Source organism: Benincasa hispida, chromosome 2, assembly GCF_027475165.1.
Source record: "Benincasa hispida cultivar pf3 chromosome 2, pf3_genome.v1.1, whole genome shotgun sequence".
NCBI lineage: Eukaryota > Viridiplantae > Streptophyta > Magnoliopsida > Cucurbitales > Cucurbitaceae > Benincasa > Benincasa hispida.
Window position 1 is genome coordinate 946,265 of NC_143479.1, and position 23,890 is coordinate 970,154.

Below are 23,890 nucleotides of genomic sequence, written 5' to 3' on the forward strand. Positions count from 1 at the left end.
TTTTGTTTTCTAATATAAAAACAACATGTCCTATATTAAACATCGAAAAAGAAATTATCACAAGTTTATATCATTTAATACAAATAAGTCTCTAGCACAACTAAACTCAGTAACAAAATTTTATCTATCCTTTAAATGTTGCCCAAATTTGATCGTCAATTTCATCTCTCACTCGATCCACTTGTCTTAGATGATGTCCATTCACATTTAGTTCAATTATATCAATCTGCAAATTGTTTGGCAAACTTTCTGCATCTTCAATGATCATTTATTCATTGCTAAAGTCATTGAATAAATCATCTTGACGATCATTCAATATAATTTATTTGTGAATTGTGCAACATGCTATCAGTATATATTTTTTTTGTTGATCGGGTAAGGAGGCATTTGCTTAAATAGGAAATTGAGACTTCAAAACGCCAAAACAAAAACCTCCAGGGTGATGTCTCCTTTCTCTAAAATCTCGTAAATGATATCTTTGACTGCGAAATAGTGCTAAAAATCCAGGCATATTTGAATATCCTGAATCGACAAGATAGTATTGATCTGCAAAAAAATAAAATTAATAAATAATTATCATGAAGTCAAATGTTGAATTAAAAATACTAAAAACACATAATTATATACCTCTTTTAGGCATAGGAAATTCATTCTTAGGATGCTTGATACATTCTAGGGTATGCGAGGATCATTTGTTGATCCTTCCCAACTAGACATGACATATGTGAATAACATATTAAATGAAGAGTTGTTGGGTTGAGGGGGACTGTCATCACTCTAGCTAAAGTTGGTAAAACCAGGCAGTTTTGGGGTGAGGGAGACTTGTTGGTGACAAAAGAGAATCGATTGTATGTTCCAAGAGCGGGAGACTTAAGGAAGAAGTTGTTATATGAGTGCCATGATACCTTGTGGACCAGTCACTCGGGCTGGCGGACGACCTATGCATTGTTGAAGAAGAGCTATTTTTGGCCCAATATGAGAGACGATGTCATGCAGTATACCAAGAATTGTCTTATATGTCAACAAGACAAGGTCAAGAAAGTGAAAATTGTAGGGCTTCTAAAGCCCTTGCCTATACCAACCAGACCCTAGTAAAGTATATCCATAGATTTTATTACCCATTTTCTGAAGGTAGCGACCATGAGGCCACCTTAGTTATCATTGAGAGGTTTTCAATATGCAACCTCCATACCTACACCGAAATACTGTTCGGCTGAGCTGACAGTCCAACTGTTCTTCAGACATATAGTGAAGTTATGGGGAGTTCTGATGACTATTGTTAGCAACAGAGATGGCAGATTCATTGGCATGTTTTGGACCAAGTTGTTTACATTCATGAAGATAAGTTTGAATATATCATCAAGCTATCATCCACAAACTGACGATCAAACAAAGAGATTCAATTGCTTGTTGGATGAATGCTTACGCCACTTTGTTGATGTACGCCAAAAGAATTGGGTCTAGCTATTTGACATAGCCCAGTTTTGTTTCAATTGTCAAACAAGCTCGTCAACAGGAAATAGCCCTTTTGAAGTTGTAAATGGGAAGCAACCTTTGTTACCTCATATTGTTGACCATCCGTATGCTGGGAAAAATCTTCAAGCCCATAACTTTACCAAAGAGTGAAAGCGGACTACCAACATCGCTCGGGCATACTTGGAGAAATCCTCCAAACATATGAAGAAGTTGGTTGATAAGAAGCATCGCCCTCTCAAGTTTCGAGTAGGGGACCAAGTCCTCGTAAATTTGAGACCATAATAAAGCCGATTTCGAAGTTACAAGGATCGACGTCTTGTCAGAAAGTATGAAGGTCCAATGGAAGTTCTCAAAATTATTGAGAACACTTTATATAGGGTGTTATTGTCTACATGGATGAAAATTCACCCAGTACTCCATGTAAGCAACTTAAAGCCTTATTATCTTGATCCTGAACATGATCATCGTAATGAGACTGTCCGATCGAGTATTGACTTGAAGGAGAAAAAAGAGAAGGAGGTAGAAGTGATTCTTGCCGACAGAGTGAGAAAAACCAGAAGACCCACTGGGAGAGTCCACAAATATCTGGTTAAGTGCAAAAACCTCCTTGGGGAAGAAATAAGTTGGGAACGTATCGATGATTTAGAAGCTTGGAAGTAGAAGATCGTTGAGTTTAAGTTACGCTAGTCAATAGGGACGTCAACTGTTTAAGTGGGGGAGAATGTCTTAGGCATTGATAACGGGCAGAAATGCACGTTATTACAGTGCTAAGTTCTTAAACAATGCTGTCTTGCGTTGATAAAATATGTTAGATTGCGTCCAAAAAGCATTAAGTTCATAACATTACAGTCGCATGCGTTCATCGCATAGAAACAGTTAATTTTTGTATTTTTATGCAGAATATGTGGTGACGCAATACGAAAAGCGCGTCACAAGAAATCAACGGACGAGCGCAGTATTACCGCAAGGCTTTGCGGTAATTTGTGTTCGCATACATCTGCTCAAGAAGGATTGCTGCATAGAGCCGGCGCAACCTGATGGGCGCATCTAGGTGAAAGGCATAATTAATCACAATGGGACAAAAAGCTGATGACGGTCGAATCTGAATTAAGTTGACAAGCCGCTAACGATAACAAGTACATTAAGCTTTTCGGTGACAAATATTCGGCGTATCAGTCAGAGAATTAAAGCCATCTCATATGTGCAATCATAAGAGAGAAGCCGCCTTTCACCCCAAAGCTCTATAAATACCAAAGGCATCCTTCAGGAAAGGGGTTCACCAGTTCAGCAAGTTCAGATACTTAGATAAATTTCTCCATAGTTTAGCCTTGTCCATAGTTTTCCATTTTATTTTAAGGTGGAGCAAGAGAAGAGCTGAGACGCTGGAAGATCGCTCAGGGCAACTCGAGAGAGAACCCGGAGGCATAGAAAGCAGAGAGCGGGCCGACTCTCGCGAGAGCGAGATTATCTTTTGAACACGAGTACAAAAGTCAGTGTAAAAACCTGGGAAGCAAGAGATTGCTATCAGGCACTTTATTCTCTTCTTGCATTGTTATTTTGTACTTCAACTTTGTATTTATATAATGGAAGTTCTTATTCTACATTTGTTCACTCTCTTAGCACGCATGAGTAGCTAAACGTATCGAATGGGTTGAGAAGAACTAAGCTAACATGACCTAGGATCTTCATTGCATGTGATTATCTTATTTTATGCTGTGTAACATCCCTTTAGAGCTACTCGAGAGAGAGTCTAAAGAAAGAACCTGAGACTTGAGAAAGCTAGGTTAGAATCTAGACTCGAGAGAGCAAGATTAGATCTGCATAAACAAGAGATAGGGACTTAGAGATAAGCTCTGTTTGTCAACCTGCATCGCATGCATCCTAGAGATAGGTACGATATTATGTGGTCGCCTTATTTGTGTGCGTGTCATTTTGTCAGCGCATAAATAAGAATAGAGACTTATGTGTAGGTTCTATAGACTTATCGCATATATCACATGCGTTTTAGCATTAGAAGCCGTAGCATTCGCATCGAGAGATGGTTTACTATTGTATGTGTGTTGCATGATCGTATAACATGAACGCATCCTAGGAAGTGTTAGCCGAAACCCTTATCAACCCATTCACCGCATACTCATTGCATCTTCCATTTTATCGATTCTTTTCGAACTCCGCCGCATTTGTTTATTTTTACCACCACATATTGTTTTTCCAAGTTCTTAAGTTCGACCCTGGACTTACCAGGAAACTCAGTGGGGTTTACACTTGGATTCCACTGAGAAAACTTGAGTACTCAACGCATTTTCATCATCGCATTTCATCCATAATTCCACAATCATAAAATAACGCATCAAGCATGCTCGTCTAGGGTAATGTTAACCCATGGTCACATGTCCAAACTATCCTCAACCATCCTATCTTTGAGTCTTGTGATTCCAAGTTATTTTTTCATGCGAATGACCGCTCGTGTTTTTTGATATGCTAGCTAGGCATTTTAGAAATTACTTAGAATGCACTATAGGAGAGACCCACTAGTCAACTCCCCGACTGATGTATTGATGTACTCTTTGCAATCAAAGCTTTCTTGTAACTACCAGTCTTCAATGCATTCTTTAATGATGTTTTCAATGTTTTCCCTCTCTCATTTTTTTTTATAAAACCATTTTTCTCTCAAAACGTGAGTAGAGGCTACGTCGTATCCCAATGTTGTCTGCAATTTTCGATTTTTACATGGTTGACTTGCTCGTCGGATTAGAGAAAGTATCGCACAATCGTCTATCCCGTACACGAAAGTCTGTGCTTGTGACAACTGGTGGCTGGGCGACGGTAGCCACAACAACATAGTGGAAGTGAAGTAGATGACTTTTGGTAATTTTAAGAATTGCACAAATTAGATAGTGATTAATCATTAAACGTTCAAAATTCATTTGTCTAGATGTTTATTTTAAGTGTTTATTATAAACCAAATTATTTTATAAACTTATTATTTTTTTTTTCAAAATATATTTTGAATGGTTGTCAAACACTTAATTTTTTTTAAATGATTTTTTTCTTTTTCTTTTTAAAATTAAACACATTAAAAGGCAATTCAAACCCACTCTAAACTTGGTTTGATCAATAGTATATAAAAAAAATAATGGGATTCAATATGAAATGTCTTTTGTTGGTATATTTTACCGATTGAAGAGAATTGAAATTATTACCATTTTTGAAAAGAATATATGAAAAATAATCTATTATGTTCTACAAATTGAGGAAAAAAATTGAGATTGTCCAGTTTATGTCATAAATGATTTGAGAAAATATGTGTATATTTGAAAATTAATCAACAATTGCAAAACATAAAACTAAAAAAATAAAAGAATGAAATAAAAAAAAAAATAGAACTAATCTCGTTCACAAAAAACTGCATCAGATCCCCATCTCAATTCAACTCAACACAATAAACTTCCCAGATAATAATTATCAACTCAACTCAACTCAACTCTCTCTACTTTTATCACGCACCAAACACACCCTAAGTGTTTATTATAAACCAACTTATTTTTTTTCAAAATATATTTTGAATGGTTGTCAAACACTTAATTTTTTTTAAAAAATAAATTTTTTCTTTTTTTAAAAAAAATTAAACACCTTAAAAGGCAATTCAAACTCACTCTAAACTTGGTTTGACCAATAGTACATAAAAAAATAATGGGATTTAATATGTCTGGTTCATATATTTCGATTCCTAATTTATTTATTTTATTCTTTTTGAAAAAAATATCTTTTTAGTCTATGAGTTTTGAAGAATAGATGCATTTAGTCCATCATATTTTATATTAATCAATTTAGTCATAAATTTTAAAAAATGAGTTTAAAAGATCATTATATGATTAAAAAAAATCATTAAATTTGAAAAAGAAAAAACTAAATTTTGAAATGACATGATGAGGTGGAAAAAGAAATCATTATTAATCTCTCTCATTTCTCTTCGTTCTCTCTCCCCAGAATTCGTCCTCCCTCTCTCTCATTCTCCTCTTATTCTCTCCTTCCCAGATTTTCAGAAAAACTAAAAAGAAAATTGATCTTTCATTGAATGGGTGAACCTGAAAACTCAATGGAGGAAAGACAGAATCGGCGAAGTAGCGCGGCACAGAAAATCCATCGTCATTATTAGAATCGAAAGACGTAGGAATCTTTAGCAACTTCTAAATTCTATTCCTCTTCCCACTACCATCCTCAGAACAACCAAATCCACAAACTACTTCAAACAAGGACAATTTGGATTGAGATTAAACTTAAGGCAGACCTCATCAGTAAAAGAATCAGCATAACAAATCTTCCATTCTCATATTCTCAGATTTTTCAATTTTTTGGGGATGGCAGGGGGTTGAAAATTGAGAGCAAAAAAATGTTCATCACGGTAAGGGTGAAGAGAGACTACGAGAGAGAATATAACGATTTGTTTAAAAATTCTTTTTTAGTTTCTTGGGAATATGAGAGAGGAAGAAGAAAACCAGAGACTGAAGAAGAGGAGGAGAGAAAAAGATTAAAAAATGATTCTTTTTCCAAATCATCTTCCACTTCAGCATTTAATTTATTTTTTCCCATTTAAAGATTTTTTAAATTAAAAACTTATGGACTAAATTGACTAATTTAAAAATGATTCTTTTACAAATTTGGCTTTTCTTGATGGACAAAAAATGAAAAAAAAAATGTCCTACTTTGATGGCCAAAAAATGTCAACAAAGCCAACATCAAGAAAACTGGCCAAAAAAACGTCACCAAAAGCACTTTCTTGATGTTTTTAGTCATCAAGAAAGGTTACTTTGATGTTTTTTTCCTATCAAGAGAATGGAATGAATGTCAAGAAAAACACTTTTTATTGATGGGCAAAAAACATAAAAAAAAAAAACACATTCGTTGATGGGCAAAAAACGTCAAGAAAATACTTTCATTGATACGTTTCAAATGTGAAAGTATAGTAATATTGACATGTTTTGTCCATCAACTTTTTATTGACGTTTTTGCAGGTCAAGAAAAATGTTTTATTGACGTTTTTTAAACGTCAACTATAAACTTTTCTTGATGTCTTTTACCTGTCAACTATATCAATTTGAAAAAAAGTCAGGGTCATTGGAACCCTTCATATACAACCTTTAATTGACCCCAAATAAATTTTTAATATGAAATTTGAATTTACACTCATGGTACCTAATCTGTACTTTACACACATACAACATAATACATCAAGCTACTTCATAAATTTGTAGCACAACTACAAACCAACAATTTCAAACAACTCTTGCAAAACGACTTTACATTACACAATTCCTGCAAAAGCAACTACTTTACATAACTCTTGCAAACCACCAACTATACACTTAACTTTCAAACACACATGATTATGTTATTAGAATCAGACAAATTACGAAGTATATCATTTCATCTAATGACAACTCTAAATTTTAATTTCAATAGCACATATCTAAATTCAAACCATCAGACCTTTTCATTGAAACAAGTAACATATTTAATAAACTTATTATCCAACGAATCAATCGAGTAATTTTCATTAATCAACTAGTAAAACAATTTTTCTACAAACAATCAATTTCTAAAAATCTAATCATATTATACTCAACCCTACAAATTTGACATCGTTTCACGTATCCTAATCTCGTATGTACTAAACTATTAGTGCATTGAATTATATTCATCATATGTAACGCCCTATGAAGTTACAATACTCAACTCTCACCGCATCTAATTCCAATTGAGTGTAAGATGTTTGTCTCGTCAACTGCAAAGAAACAAGCAAATGTAATTTATTACCAACATTATAATAAGTGTAAACATTATGGTTAAATAAGATAGTCTAAGAAAAAACATACCATGTTTGTAATTATTTTGCTCATTTGTTTTATTATGTCGCACATGAACTTCATAACATAGTACCCACACTCCGTACTACCTGGTTGTTGAGCACACTAAATGTACACATATATTTCAACCCATATTATAAGAAAACAAATATTTTAATCAAACGTACATTATCATTTAATAAAAAATTAAATTACTTACCTTAACAGGGACCCAAGTAAGAGGTCAAGGTCTTGAATTTGTTCGAGCATAAAACAATCTTATAGCCTTAAACAAACACACAAAATATCAAAATGTTTACATAATATACATAATGTGAAATAATTATTAAATACTTATGTATTGACCGTAGTCTTCACCCCTTCTCAGACACTATGTCCCATAGAGTCAATTGAATACACCATATTAGTCTAGAAGGAGATAACAAATACTATCCAATGAAATCTATATAAAAGACATATCTCAATAAAGTTAAATAAAAATATTTACAATTCAAAAACTATAAAAGTATTGTTTTTAACGTGAAAACTTCATCTCGATACGTGGGGAAATCATTAATTTTCCACAATAATAATGCTTTTAACACGAAAACTTCATCTTGATATCCACGTAACAAAGTATACCATAACAATTATGTCCGAAGGTTGAGTAAATATTTAATAATTAAGATAGTTATTTAATATCCATCCTATACTTTAATTGTTAACATAGTTTTTGTTGTTCGTAAACACATTGTCCTCTAATGACTTTATCAAAGACATAGAAAATAAATCTCATCAAATCTTAATAATATTTTTCATATAGTAGAAACAAAATTTAAAGTATTGAAACCAAATTTGTTTAAATTTCATAGAGGGAAAGTACTCTGATTCTTTGAAACGTTTGAATTTCATCTTTTATATCATGTATTTATTTGTTTCATATATATGAACTAATTTTTTTTCAGAAATCTAATTCAATAATTTGCATAAAAACGTTAGAAACTAAAAAATGGGACAAAAATCACAAACATAAATCCGCAAAATAGAAACATATGCCACATAATGAAATAGAAACTAAGAAATTGGTTAAAAAAAACTTACCAATTGGGTAGCAGAAGTTCACTTGGCGGCGGTGGCAACTATATTTCACTTGGGGTTTTCTTGATAATCCATCGGTGCTAATGACGTCGGGGGCCAGTCCCTTGGCAGCGGTGGCAGTCGAGTCACGAAGGATTTTAGGCGATCTTCAACGGCGTGTGATTTTTTGGGTAGCAAAACTTCACTTGGCGGCAACAACTAATTTCCCTTGGGCGACGACGATCTTCAAGCAACGGCAACTATTTTCACTTGGTCGATGGTGGGCGACGATGATCTTCCAGCGGCAGTGCAACGACGATCTTCAAGCAGCAGCGACGGTAGCACTAATGGCAACAGCGACAACGACGGCAGCAAGGTGGTTCACAGTGTTAGTCTCACGTTGCAGCTACAGCATGAGAGATCATGCAAGATTAAGGTTTCTTCAAGAGTTGGGGAAGAAATACCTAAGAAAATTATTTTAGAAGGAAGAGAGTTTTTCCTTGATGGGCTTTGGAACACGTTTTCTTGATGGGCTTGCAAATACAAATAACATTTAGCACGCCAGAATATGAATTAAAGTGTGTTTGGCTCCCTTATCAAAATCAATTTCGCAATTTAATAAAATTGATTTTGAAAAAATCCATATCACTGCAAATTGATTTTTGAAGTATCATTCAAATGGTGATTGTGTAGGAGGTGATTAACCGAGAATCAGCAACAAAATTCACTCATATTTTATATAATTTTCAAAATACCTAAAATACCCTTGTATTTAACCGTGGAGCTCAACCCTAAAATCATTTCTTTCTCCCTTGTATTAATTTATTTTTTTTATTTTTATTTAAAGTTGAGAAATAGAATAGGGGTATAATAGGCAAGACAATGTAATAGTTAATGTGTGAGAAATTTATTTTGTGAGAATGAGATTGGGGTGATGAGGTGGTAGTTACTATTACCTTTTTTTTAGTAGAGTTAGGGAGTGGTAGAGAGGATTATCTTTTTTCCATATAGATTTAATAACCCAAAAATTATTAAAAATAAGGGAAATTATTTTAAATTGGAAAACGGTTGAAAATATTTACAAAATATAGCAAAATTTTAGAACTATCAATTATAGACGCTGATAGACACTTGTCTATCAAACTAGTTCTAAAATTTTGTTATATCTTTTAAATATTTTGGTTTATTTTTCTATATTTAAAAACAACCCTAAAAATAAATTAATAAAATTAGATATTTGTTATAATTATTTTAAAACACATTCTCAAATATAAAATACTCTTTTTAATATTTTGGTAATTTTAAAATCACTTTTAGAACCAAACATAATAATTTAAAATAACTTTTAAATAGTTTAAAATAACTTTAAAAAGTTTGAAACCAGACATAAATTTGATGGTTTAAAAATCAAATGTACCTAAATCTCTTTTTCTAAAATCACTACTCCAACTATCATTCCCAAACACACCCTAAATAATTATTTTTGCATGTAGATTTGTTGATGGTATGTGGCCGTCAAGTAATGCTTTTTCTTGATGGCCATTGCCCATCAAGAAAACTGTTTTTCTGAATAGTTTTTGCCCATCAATAAATCCAAAAATCGACAATTCACTATTTGAATGAAACTTGCGTATTTTTGTGTCAAGAAATATATTTTTCTTGACATGTATGTACGTCAAGTAAAATATAAAAATTAGGTGCATCAAGAAACATATTTTGTTTTTTTCTTAATGGTCTTTTGTCCAGACCATCAAAAGAGCAAAAATTATGTGCATAAAAAAAAGCTAGATTTAGTAGTAAACAGTTATTCAAGTTGATTTTACTACAAACATAGTTGTTCAATAAACAAATTACATATGTGATGGAAGTTTTCATTTACACTTTTGCGTTTGGAAAGGGAAGGATCTTTAATGGTAAAGATTCACTTCTTCCCTCAATTATTTGAGTGTAGGGTTAGAATATTGACCAAATTTTACATTTTCAAATAAATATTGACCAAATTTTACATTTTCAAATACTATTTTATTTAGAATATTAATATTTTAAAAGTATTTAGCATTTGTTTGTTTTTTTATTTATCTTTTCCTATAAATAAAAGTTTTATTGGTAGTAGAGGTTCAAAATGTTGACCAATTTTAGTTTAAGTCATGCACTTTCGATTAGGAGATTAAATCTTTAAATGTACTACATATATGTTGAATAAAAAGAATAAAATTGATTAAACTATTTACCCTTCATTATCTATATTATTGAAATGTATCATGAATTTAAAACTTGAATTGAAAGTAAAATAGAGGCTATATATTAGAGTTAAGATAGTGATATAAAGCCAAGGGCATCTTATCATGTTCCTCTAAGGCCAACATATCATGTTAGAATCCCATTATGTTATTTGGAGATGGAAATGTATTCCTTAAACCATAATATATACCAACAACCATCATTTAGTTAAAAAAAAGGGGGTCAATTATACTTTATTGTTGTCTTTTAAACTTTATTATTTGTAGGTTAAAGGCATGTTTTAGTGTATATATATATATATGCTCTATTTTGCTCTCTTTAATAACTATTTAATAACTGTTTGATTTGATTTATTGTTATTTTATTTTTTTAGTAACAATAGTGAAATAAAGAATTAAGTAGTTAACAAATCAAGCTCCATTGATATATAAAGGATGAACTTCAAGCTGACAATAACGATATTGTTTTCAACATGCATGATAAAGCATATGGTGAGTAAAACAAAATTAAAAGACTAAAGTAGAATTCTACAACAAAGCTTTTGTTGATGAAAAGCCTAAATGTCATCTACAAAAACTTGGGATTTCGATATTAAAATGGTTTTGACCTTCAGGTCAATCCTCTAGAATCATCAAATTTGTTTCTATCTAAAATAGATAGATTCCTCCGTGCTCGTTGTAATGATAAAATTTCAAGAGACCACCCACCTTCATAAGTATATATATAAAAGTTTGAGTTGGTCCATTTAAAAGCTAACCATGAAAAATATGAACCGGCCTATATAATATGCATGTTACGATCCTTAATTAATAATTAGATACTTTTCTAATATAGTAATGAGTCGAAAAGCAACTTTAAAATAAACTAGGATATTAGAAACTTGAGGATGCTCTCTCCTTCCTTTCGTTTTTCAAGTGGAATTCAATCATCCCTTCAAACAAAGGATCACTTTGAGCCTCCCCTTGAACAAATCTGTTTCACTCTCAGCCATGAGAGCTTGCTTATCCCAAGGTGCCTCCCGTTCATCTTGAACACTTGCTCACCTGAACACGAACACGGATCACACTTGCTCTTATCATCTAGATAAAACACAAACAATGCTCACTAAATTTCTTCATTTGGGATTTGAGGATTGCTTTGCTTTTGGAATCATCCAAAAGGCTTCATACTAATGGAGATAATTATCCTCATTTATATACCCATGATCACTTCCTTTCCTAACCAATGTGAGATTTTGGTTGCACTTCTAACAAATTGTACTTATGAACAATTTGATTAGTCACTTCTTGGTTGAAATGGCAATAAACAGCAAACTTTCCATTGCATTCTTGTATGGGTGATGTCAAAGCTGGGACAATCTAAATGCTCATCTTGTACAACACTTTTTTACTTTTGTTAGCAACTGAATTTTGGAAGAAAACAAACTCATTAAATTTCTTCTATTATCGTATCGTCTCTTATTATTAGCAAATTTCGGTGTAGTTGTAATATCGTACTTATTTTAATAATCTTTTTGAAACTCAAGAGACCTCTTTCTCTTTCACCTTTCCCACCATCCTGTATTACGACATAAAAACAAGCATAGGAAGTGTTAGCATAAGTTTTTAAAAATTTAAGATACACTTAAAATTCTTAATCCAACCATCTATATAGTGATTGTCTCCATTGTAGCTTTCTCGAAATGTCATAGAAATTGCAGCAATGTGGCGCACATCCTTGCTTCTTCCATTTTGGAGGACAAAGCTGTATCTTGAACGAGGAGATGGTTGGTTGTACCTCGTTATCATTAGTGTTTTTAAGATGTCTTTTTTTTTAAGAAAAGAGAATGATTGGACCGATGTTGAACCTACAGCCCAAGAAGAGGACGGTTTCATTCGATCCCGTGGCAAGCATAAGCGGGTTAGTTCATTTGTCATGTCTTGTTGTTTCTTTAAGTTAAAACAATTGTGATTTTGCTGTACTTGGTGACTGATATGAAATCGATAAAGGAAGGCTTATAGTTGATTCAGAGGAACCGCAAGTCCTTTGTTCTTGAAAACAATTTTTGCTTTCATGGCTGCTGCTCTCTTTTTTATTTTATTTCTTTTTCATTTTCATTTTCTTTAATCCCCACTCTTAAACTTTTTTTTTTTTTTTTTCTCTTTCCATTTTTCCTTTTGTAATATCAAATGGGAAACAATAAACAAACTCTCAGTTTTAAACATTTTTTGCTAAAATTCTTAATGTGTGTTTGGTATAGTTAACTTTTCTAAGTGTTTGAACTTATTAATAATTAATGGAATTCAACCAAATATTTAGTTGGTAGTTGGTCTTATTTTTCTATTGTTTATAAATGTAATATAGACACATTTTAATATATTTTTACGTTGAAATTCACACTTTAAATTTATACCAAACTATGGTTTTGATGTCAGTGTTGATAGAAATATAAGGTCGGAATATGTTTATGGAAATATTCATAACATGTCTATGTCAATAGTTATTGCAAAATTTATAAATATAAATAAGACGATCATGTTTATGGATATATTCGATATGTATATAATATGTGTAAAAGTAACAAATAAGCATTTCACAATTTCTTTAAATAGGTTTAAATTTGGGATCTTTTTAAATATTAAAAAAATTGTTTAAAAATATTTACACTTTATAGTAAAAAAATAACTTTTTGCTATAAAAATGTAAATATTTTTGGAATTTTTCTACTTATAAGAGAATTTCCCTTTAAAAAGGGGTCTTTGCAAGCATATCAAAAGAAGTTATAAAAATTAGGCCCATATTTACATAATATAAAATTTGTAAAAATAGTAATTCCGGTCAGTCCAACCCAATTTAAATGAGGCATTAAAACTAAAACGTAAAAAATGCCCTTGCTGATTCACTTACTATATGAAATTTGATTGCTATCTGATTTTTATGTGATTGTTATCTGATTTTATTTTTTTTATTTTTTTATTTTATTGATTGTTATACAATTGCTAATGATACAAATTGTTATGTGATTGTTTTTATACTACTGATACTAGTTACCAATTATACCAATTATTATTTGATTTTATTTTATTTGAGCATTAGTTCTTCTTCTTCTTTATTTCCACCTTTCTATTATGTACTTTCTATTTTTTGTCAATTAGTTAGTAGTTTCTGATATTATCATTTGATTGACATCTGATTATCTCTATTTTTGTCACATATACATAAATAGTAGTTTTTAATCTTAGTTTCTAATATTGTCTTTTGGGTGTTATTTGATTTCTGTATGTACTTCAACTATATCATCTTATTGACATATGATTGCCATTCAATTGCCATATGATTACTCTATTTGATAATGATTTACTCTTTGATATTGATTGTTATTTCATTACTATCTTATTGTTATCTTATAACGATTTCTAATAATGATATATTTATTTACTATCTACTTATTGTCTAATTGTTATTTGATATTTATTATTATATGATTGCTAAATATACCGATTCCTATCTTATTCCTATCTAATACTAATTATCCATGATATTGATTGCTATCTGATTTATGTTTGACTACTATATGATACTAGTATATTATTGATATACGTTTTATATTTTTTAAAGTTATTATGCTTATAAATGTAGTAACATATTTTGTTACAAAATTAAGTTAATGATTGAATGTTGTTGGTGTTAGATATATTGTTGATAAATTTAGAAAGTTGATTGTTGTTAGATATATTATTGATATATTTATACTTTACTTCAAGTATTAATTGATTGACGTTTGATGCACTCATGACTTAACTCTGATATACTATTTAATATGTTTTAATCTTGTTGAAGTAAATAGCCAACATACCGTTGGAGAAATGCTTTTAGATATCAAGTTTCAGTTTCTCCGCCAACCTCTCACATTTTCTTGTCCAACGATATCATTTCGCATTAAAAAGAGAGAGAGAGAGAGAGAGAGAAAGACAAAATTTGAATATCGGTATCAATGAATTGAAAGAAAAAAAATGCAAAAATAAAAGCCACTAATCCCCCACAAAATACATACATGAGGGCCACCACATTCTGTTTGCTAAAAAAAAAAAAAAAAAAAAAAACTCAAATCAATTTAAAAAAATCAGACATTCGGTGTACCAAAAAATAAATAAAATAAAAAAAGAGAAAAGAGAGGCAATACTACCGAAATTGGATTACTTACGTTTTTCCAATATCAAGTAAAGGGTATATTTGACACTTGTAAAAACGTCAACTATTCGAGTGTCAAGTATAGTGTGATAACTTGACACTGTAAAAACATCAAGAGAAATAATTATCGACACAATTTTTGTGTCAAGAAATATAATACACTTGACACTAATGACATGTCAAGTATATTAATTATTGACACCTATTATTGTGATTACTCTTGACATTTTTTATTTGTCAAATATATTTTTATCTTGACACGAAATAAGGGTCAAGTAATCTAATTCTTGACACATTTTCAATGTCATCTATGCTTTTCTTTTTTCCAAATTAAACATTCAAATTTAATTTCCATTTCTCATTTCCTGCATTACATTTGTTCCAATAAGACAATTCCATCAACTAAACAATTGCACATATATTTCAGGTCTATATATTAGCCTAATACATCTGACGTAACAATTGAGAATACTAAAATAAACAATTTCATTATTCTATTACTCATGTCTACGTGAACGGTTCCAAAATTTACAAGATGAATCGTACAATAGTACGATAATTCCAAAAATTTACATTACTCTATCAACCCACCCAAATATATGATAATTCCACAATTGTAAGACCAATCTATATATGCTATGTATTCTAAAAATCACAAGACTAAAATTCTATCCTCCACCATATATTTCTTTGAAGTATATAACCTATAATAGTTGAATAAAACATTTACATAAAAAAAGTTTTAGGCATTCCCATGTAGCCACATACACAATTTATAGGAAGTCCATTAGCTATACGACCTAAATATTCAGCCCACTCCACACGTACTTCATCCAATTCAAGTTGCGAGTACAACCTCCTCGTATCAATCTATAAAACATAGAAAGTGAGATATACATCTTTATTTACTATTTACACTATCTATAATGTTACAATATATATAAATAGTTTAAAGACATACCGCATTTGCTATAATATTCTTCTCTTTAATCACGATTTCTCGCATATATCTCATAACGTAATACCCACATTCAACAGTTCCCACTTCTAAAGGACACTACAATACAAAGCCAATAATTAATACACATATCATACAGATGCATTAAATAAACATCATTCTATTCATTTATTCCACGCTCTTATAGTTATCTTTACTGTTTTCCAGAATGTAGTTTTTCGAGTCCTTTGCAAAAATTTTTTAGACTGGAAAATGGTCATTGCCCTACATTCGTCAAAGAATATAGTATAATATTTCAGTTACACCGAAAAAAAAAAAAAAACTCAAGCAAAGTTAGCTTACATATTTGTCATGTATTTGATATCTTCTCGTGAAAGTGTTCTCAATGAGTCAAGATAGTACACCATGTCATCATACGCATTGATAACAATTAACAACCAATGATCACTAAATAAATATACACATCTAATTAGTATGGAACATGAAAGTAGCTCATAATAGAGTACAAAAAACTTTCAAGTACAATGATCCCAACACAATTCTACATTGGAACCAAACAAGAAAAGGTAGAACATGAGTATAACTAATTATATTTACCCGGGATTAAGGAGCAATAACTAATTGACCGTGTTCAGAAACCATTAATCTACTACAAAGGTTCCGAGCTCTAACTTCTCGAGTATTTTGGCCCACAGATATAAGAGATGGATCTAGAAAAATATACTACGACCCTTTATTTGAATCAACAATGAACGAGTGTAGGTACCAACAATAATAAATCAAACATATTAACTTACTACTAGTTAATAAAGTGATAATATATCATAAACAAATAACATTTACTTACGCGATATAAGCCACCATCGATAAAGTCTTCACTTTTTGCATGCTAAAAAGCTCACATCTTCTCGCAGAACATAACTCTTTCGGCCAAAACCAAAGAGCTCAATAGGTAGTTGGAAGGAAATACTAGTTCTATCAACCATTACCTTTTCAGCGTACCTAAGAATAGACTTCAATAATATTGATAAATTGGATGGTGCACTTGTAACTTCATTCTCGTTCGGCATCGTCTTTGAAGCTTTTTCCTAGCACAATGAAAATAGAACATGAGTAAAATGTTCATTCCTAAATAAGATAGAAGAACATAGGACTTAAACAATTCACCTTCAAGATCGGTGGTACACTAATAGCAATCACTTCCTCATCCTTTCTCGCATTCTCTAAAACTTTCTCCTAAAACCACCAAGTTATAATTTTATAAGTAACTAATAGTAAATTTACCTCATAATACAATTCACCTTCAAGATTGGTTGTACAGTAATAGCTTCCATCTCCTTCACCTTCTTCTCTTCCTTAATCTTTTGGATTTTATTCTTGGAGCAACTACCATGCTCAGATAAGGTTCGCGTGAAAATATCCAAAATATTCCGTCAATCTTTGCTTTTTTAACCTTTTTACTTGACATTTTTTTTATCCAAAATCATATTACTTATGTTTTTTCTATAGAAACGTCAAGTAATTAAAAACTACAAGTATTAAGTAATGTAGATTTTGTAGTAGTGGAAAAATAAAGTAAAGTAAAAATTAATAAAACGCATTAGCTTATTAATCTTGGATAGAAAATAATCCATTAAAACTGGTTGTTGTTGTTCATGTGATGCCTAGAAACGATTTCCATAGTTCTTATGAAATCCAATCTACCATTTGATCTATGTTCAACTTTTAAACGGCAAAAGACACAAATAATGGAAAACAAAAAGTGAGTTTTGATTTTGGCACGATAGGGATGAAATTTGGTTGGATAGAAGGTTTGAGAAGGGAAGTAGTGAAGTGGTTCTCAAATTTGGAAGTGGGAGAAAAAAAATTAAATAAGTACGGGGATATATAAGTGTAACTTTGGAATAAAGAATAAATGAAAATTTTCAGATTTGAAATTTTAACATATTTGCAAAATTGCAAAGGTTGAAGACAAGCCTACAAAATGTTATTTTAGAATTATCATCAATCGCAAATTCCCTTAATATTAGGTACTGGTTTTTTTTTGTTATATTTTGTTAATTTTACTATGATATAACTTAAATGTCAATACACCTAATCTCATTTCAACTTATGGACGTGGAAATGTCAACATGTTGACATAAACTTAGAACCTTGTACCAAACTCCACACTCGAAAACATTAAAAAACAGGAAATGTTTTCATATGGTCTTAAAACCTTTCCATTTCAAATTTTTGTTAAGTGCTAAGCGCACCCTAAAATTTTTAAATATTATCAGATTCTATATCAAATAAGTTACTAAATTTGAAAACAACAATCTCGAAGCGAGCAATGGTATCGCGATGCAATCCCTCCCTACAAAGCAAAAGCTTTTATGCCAACTATTTCTCAAAAACGTTTTTATTAAAGTTTGTTTGGTTTTTTATATATTAAAAGTATTTTTATTAATATCAAATTACTATAAAAGATAACTATAAAATACTATGAACTAATAATTCAAATAATGGTCGTTGGAATTGGTCGGAGGTCACCAATGGCGATGGTAGTCACCAGTGTTGGTCGTGGTAGTGGTGGTCAAAGTTGCCTAGAGACAGTGGATGGAGGTGGTCACCGGAGTCAATCGGGGCAGTGGTTGATGAAAGTGGCCAAGAGAGTTGGTGGTCGTGGCAGCAATGGCCAAAGTTGGCTAGCAGAGGGTGGTGCCAACTGAACTGTAATGGAAGTGAGCTCAATCGGAGAGATTGACTAGTGAAAACTTAAAAGTCTTTTTTCTACAAGTTGATTTCAAGTGGTTATCCTAAACCAACTTATTTTATAAGTTCATTTTTTTTTCAAAATCTATTTTGATTGATTGCCAAAAACTTGAATTTTCTAAATTAAACTCTCGAAAAGGTATTCCAAACACACTCTTTATTCTTCCCCCTAAATCCTACTAAGAAAAAAATTGTCATACATAATTCTTCCTAAGTAAAATAAAAAATAAAAAATGCTAACCGACCATGAAAGTTCACTATTATGTATTTGATTGTAACATTTCTCTTTTATTAGTAAATCCATGCATTTGAGTAAATGATCTAATTGAAAGTTATCTTTAGTAATATTTTATTGTGATTTGAAAAATAGTTAAAACCACTTTTATCATATTCAAATTATTTTAAAACATAACTTTAATATTTAAAACCATTTTAATGTTTTATTATACAATTTTTTAAATGTAAATTTTATATTATCAAAATTGATGTTGAATAATATAAATAATCTTTCGAAGGATCTAAATCATGATTTGAAATAATTTTTTTTAGCATGGATGATTATGTGTATGGCATTATCTTTTTCAGTTTACCATTATATTCAATTTTTATAAGAAAATTAGCTAAGTACTGAAAAATATATCCACATATATCCTCCCTCACTTGTTAAGTAGAAAGTTTTAGGTTTAAATCACTTAAAATAGATACTAAATCCCAATGTGAGCTGTCCAAGTAAGCTCAACAAATTTTTTAAGAATTTTTTTTTTTAATTATTAGTGTATAAGTAAAAGAGGATCATTATTGAGTTAGGTGTTGCACCTAATCATTATCATTTTCTAGCATAGACTACATAGATTATTTGTGCAACTCGAACAATACTCTGTCATGTGATAATTTCTTTTTAAAAAATTATCATTTTTTTTTTTAATTTTCAGTGTGTAAAGAAAAGGAGAGTATTGAGTTAGGTGCAACCTAATCATTACCTTTAAAAAAAAAAAAAAAAAAAATAGGTGCAAGATGCACCCATCTCTCAAACAGTACCCAATAACAATGTGTCAGTGGTTGTTTCTTTTATAAAAAATGTGTGTTTTTTTTAAAAAATTTTTTAGTGTGCAAGAAGAAAGGAACATTGAGTTAGGTAGCTGCACCTAATCATTATAAAGCCTTATCTAGATGTCTGTCACTCATTCACATTGTATTAAAATATATAAGGGTTGTTTGTTTAAAATTTTTATAGATGCTCATAAATTAAGGATGTCTGGGAATAAAAAACATAGAATAAGATGATTAGAAATCGATAGTTGTGCATGACAATGTTATCATAATTTTTATAGGAACAAATTATCTTTATATTTAATTTATAGCTCATTTTCTTATTATTCAAAGAGATGGGTATTTCCTCAATCCAAACGTCTCTATAGAGAATTTCTAGAAGGGGAAGGAATAAATATATTGGGAAGAACCTAGAACACATTCTATAGATTATTAGCTAAGCAAAGGAAATAAACAAGACCCTAAAAAAGAATGTCGAAGTTTGTAAGTAGAATACTTTTTTGTTTTTTTTTTTGGTTTCTACCAAGTAGTGTGAACAACTCATGACAAAAGAACTATAAACACTCTCGATGCTTTCCAGGGGATTTGTAGGTCTCATCCCGAAAAATTGTGCAGCCTAAAGCACCTAATAATAATGCATATATGTCAATTTTCTTTTTTTAAAATTTTGCTAGTGTATAAAGAAAAATTGAGTATTGAATTAGGTGCAACCTAATCATTACTCTTTTATTTGGAAAAAAATGGACTGCAATCTCTCATGTAGCACTCTCATGTGACAAATTTTTAATAAAAATGATGTTTTTTAAAAAAATTAGTGTTTAAGGAAAAAAAAAACCAGCTTTGAGTTAACTGGTTCCACCTAACCTTTGTTATTTTCTTTGAGAAACCTTTCTTGTGTAGTCCAACTAGTACCATGTGACAAAATTTAAATGTAAATTTCATATTATCAAAATTGATGTGAAATAATATAAATAATCTTTCGAAGTGATCTAAATCATGATTTAGAATACATTTTTTAGCATGGATGATTATGTGTATGGCATGATCTTTTTCAGTTTACCATTAAATTCAATTTCTATAAGAAAATTAGCTTAAATACTTAAAAATATATACATATATCCTCCCACTTTGGTTAAGTAGAAAGTTTTAGGTTTAAATCACCTAAAATAGAAACTAAACCCAAGGTGAGCAAGCCTCTATAGCCCTAATGATAAACTGGTAAAGTATAATAGAGCACTGTATTAAACTTATAGACTCTGTATCGTAGTAACATATAATTTCTATTTGTTGAAAATCAAAGGTCAAATGAAGGTTGGATATGATTGACCCAAACTTGAACTCAACACAAATCATCTTACGACATGTAACCTTTTATAATTAAAGTGTAATGGTATATACTTGCTACTCTAGAAATAAATAACAATATTATATTGATCAAATTAATTATTTATTGTTGATAGTTGGAGACGATTATAGAAGAATTAGAGAAGCAAAGAGAGAAAATGGATCAACGTAGAATTGCAGCTGTAAAGGGAAAATGTCAAAAAAATCTAAAGAATACGTTGAAGAGAATGGCTATCCTTTGACCTTCACTTAAGTCAAGCATAAAAGAATATGACCACGGATGAATATATTATTTTGGAATAAAGTCTTCTAACTTATGTTTTTTGTTTAGACCAACCTCTTAATTATGCTTGAAATGAACAGTTAATGCATTTTATGGTTCTCTTTTTATTATCCTACCAACAGAATGAATTGAAGTCTGTAATTCTATTTACATATCTAGTCATTCCTAAATATTGATAAAAAATTGATTTGAATTTGAAAAATAACAGTTAGTCAAAACTGATAATTAAATTAAACAATCAAATTTGACAAATAACTATATATATAATTATAGTTTAGAATGGTGGCCAATATTTTATAACATTGCACATCGTTCAAAATTATGTACAAATATATTTGACAAATGCATATCATGATTGAATGAATGAGCAAAAATATAAATCACTGAGGAAAAAAATCTCTATTCATAGATTCCTCAAGCGAAAACCAGAAAACAAGAAAAAAGTCTTCCCTAAGATAGAAAACAAAGATCATGACAGAAATGAAAGATCTTAAAGTAGTGATAATTACATAGTCATACACATTTAAAAAGTAAAGTTTTATACACAGTTATATATGATTATGTTGTAACAAAGGGATGTGAAAACGTTAAATAGTGATAATTACAATGTAACTAAATATTGCAAAAGTACGAGGAACTACATATAAAATAAAGTAATAATAGATAGAAAAATTAACATCGATTAAAAAAATAACAAATGTTTTTAAGTACTTTAAACAAATAAAACCATTCATAAATGTTCAGAACGAAAATATGAGATAAAGAAAGAAAACAACTAAAAACCCAAACTCAACAAGGTATTCGATTTTTACCTATACTACTACAACAAGTACAATATACTGTTTTCCTATTCTCTAAGCACGATGGGATTCTCATTTTTCTAGGTCTTCCAGCCCTACGTTTGATTCGAGGAGGACAAATGGGGTCATCATTCAAATTGCAAAGACTTGAAAATTATTGCACATTACCAATCGGCTATGTTTCCTTGTTATATAATGAAATTAAATTCAAAACATGATAAAAGTCATGAGTGTATGATTCTAATTCTAGGTTTCTACCAGACAAAGCAATGCAAACATGGAGACATGGTATAAGGTCTAGATCCCAATGACGACACGAACAACTACCGTTGAGGAAGTTCACATGGAATTATTTGGTTTTGTCATGGACTTCAAACTCACGTTGATTAATAGGATATTTGTGTAATAGAAAATATTAAACTAATTAAAATAAGTGACATATACATATATTTTAATTAACAATCATATAAAATGGAAATGACTCACATCCATCGATCTACTATCCCTTAATGATGTTCGAAACATGTCTTCTGCCTATGAGTTAGTTCTGAACGCTGAAAACTAGAATTACTGTGACGACTGTTGCTGAATCAAACTCCGAATAAATTCAAGAAGACCAAGAATAGGTAATTCACGTGTTTCCTTAAAGTATGAATTCATACTTTTAGATATATTTGTGATTATCAAGGTATATCTTTTTCTTACACAAAATGTCATTTATGTTTGCCTAGATCTTCTAATTCAAGTCTAATTGAATGGGATATATCATTCAACTGCCTCATGTAATATTTATAGTCAAGAGTTGTATAGGCCTTAGCACACATATGGAATGGTTGCTCAATTGGAGTTGACTTGTAAGTTTTTTTAAGATTCCTAAATAGGTGAAAAGCACACAATCCATGTTTGGCTGAATTGTACACAACACTTATACCCTTTGATATGCTCTTATGACCAAAAGACACAATCACAAGATCATTACGTTCACCAAAAACACCTTTTAAATTTCGAAAAAACCAACACCATGAATCATCATTCTCTAGATCAACAATAGAAAATGCAAGAGGGATGATTTGTGAATTACCATCCAATGTACAGGCAGATAGTAGAGTACCAAAAAAATTGTTCTTCAAAGTCGTACCATCAACTGATATGATTGGAAAGCAATACTTCCATGCATGGAATGATGTAGCAAGAGCCATAAAATAGACTTGAATTCACCATCATCATTTACTTCTTGTGCTATATAAGTTCCTAGTAAAAAGAATTATTGACAAAAAGTAAACATATTCTTTTGAATCAAAGCATTAGAGAATATTTATGAACTTCGTCGAACCCAAATTGAATTCAACGCAAGCTCACGACCTCTCCATGCTTTGAGCATCCTTAACAATATCAATAGAATATTTATGAACATCGTCGAACAATCCATAACCCACTTTTTTTTTTTTTTTTTTTTTTTTTTTTTTAAACAGACGACCTGAGATACCAACTAGAAGAAGGGTCTTTACAACAAAGTTCAAGAGACGTTTTATTCGAGCGAATAGTCCTAAGTTCAAAATCATGTTTAATAGCAAGTAAGTATATGACTTTCTTTAATGCATCCTTGCTGTTTAAAATAGAATCTTCCTTAATGGTGATGCATACAAATCCAAATATACTAGGTCAACGATATGAGAGGTGTTATCAAAGGTTTTGGACAAAGAATCTCTTTCATTGTTGTTGGACCTAGTATAGAATGTAATTGCAGAATTTGATTGACAAGATGGAACATGGTCAACTACAACATAAACATCATTGTAGGAGGAATTTGAAAAAAAAAAGATAACAACCATAACACATCTTTGTTTTCCACGATTTTAATCATAGTAGGATTTCTGCAGCCATCTCGATA

General features: G+C 30.8%; 1 long non-coding RNA gene and 1 pseudogene across 1 annotated transcript; both read right to left on the reverse strand.

The window, feature by feature from the left end:
• Positions 1–124: 124 nt before the first annotated feature.
• LOC150037564 (uncharacterized) lies at positions 125–1,704 on the reverse strand (annotated as a pseudogene).
• Positions 1,705–7,103: 5,399 nt separating this feature from the next.
• LOC150037565 (uncharacterized) lies at positions 7,104–8,923 on the reverse strand. The gene is made up of 4 exons (XR_016527947.1): positions 8,424–8,923; positions 7,543–7,608; positions 7,353–7,448; positions 7,104–7,261 (listed from the first exon to the last, which is right to left on the reverse strand). It is a non-coding gene; the product is annotated as an uncharacterized LOC150037565 (long non-coding RNA).
• Between the last annotated feature and the right edge of the window lie 14,967 nt (positions 8,924–23,890).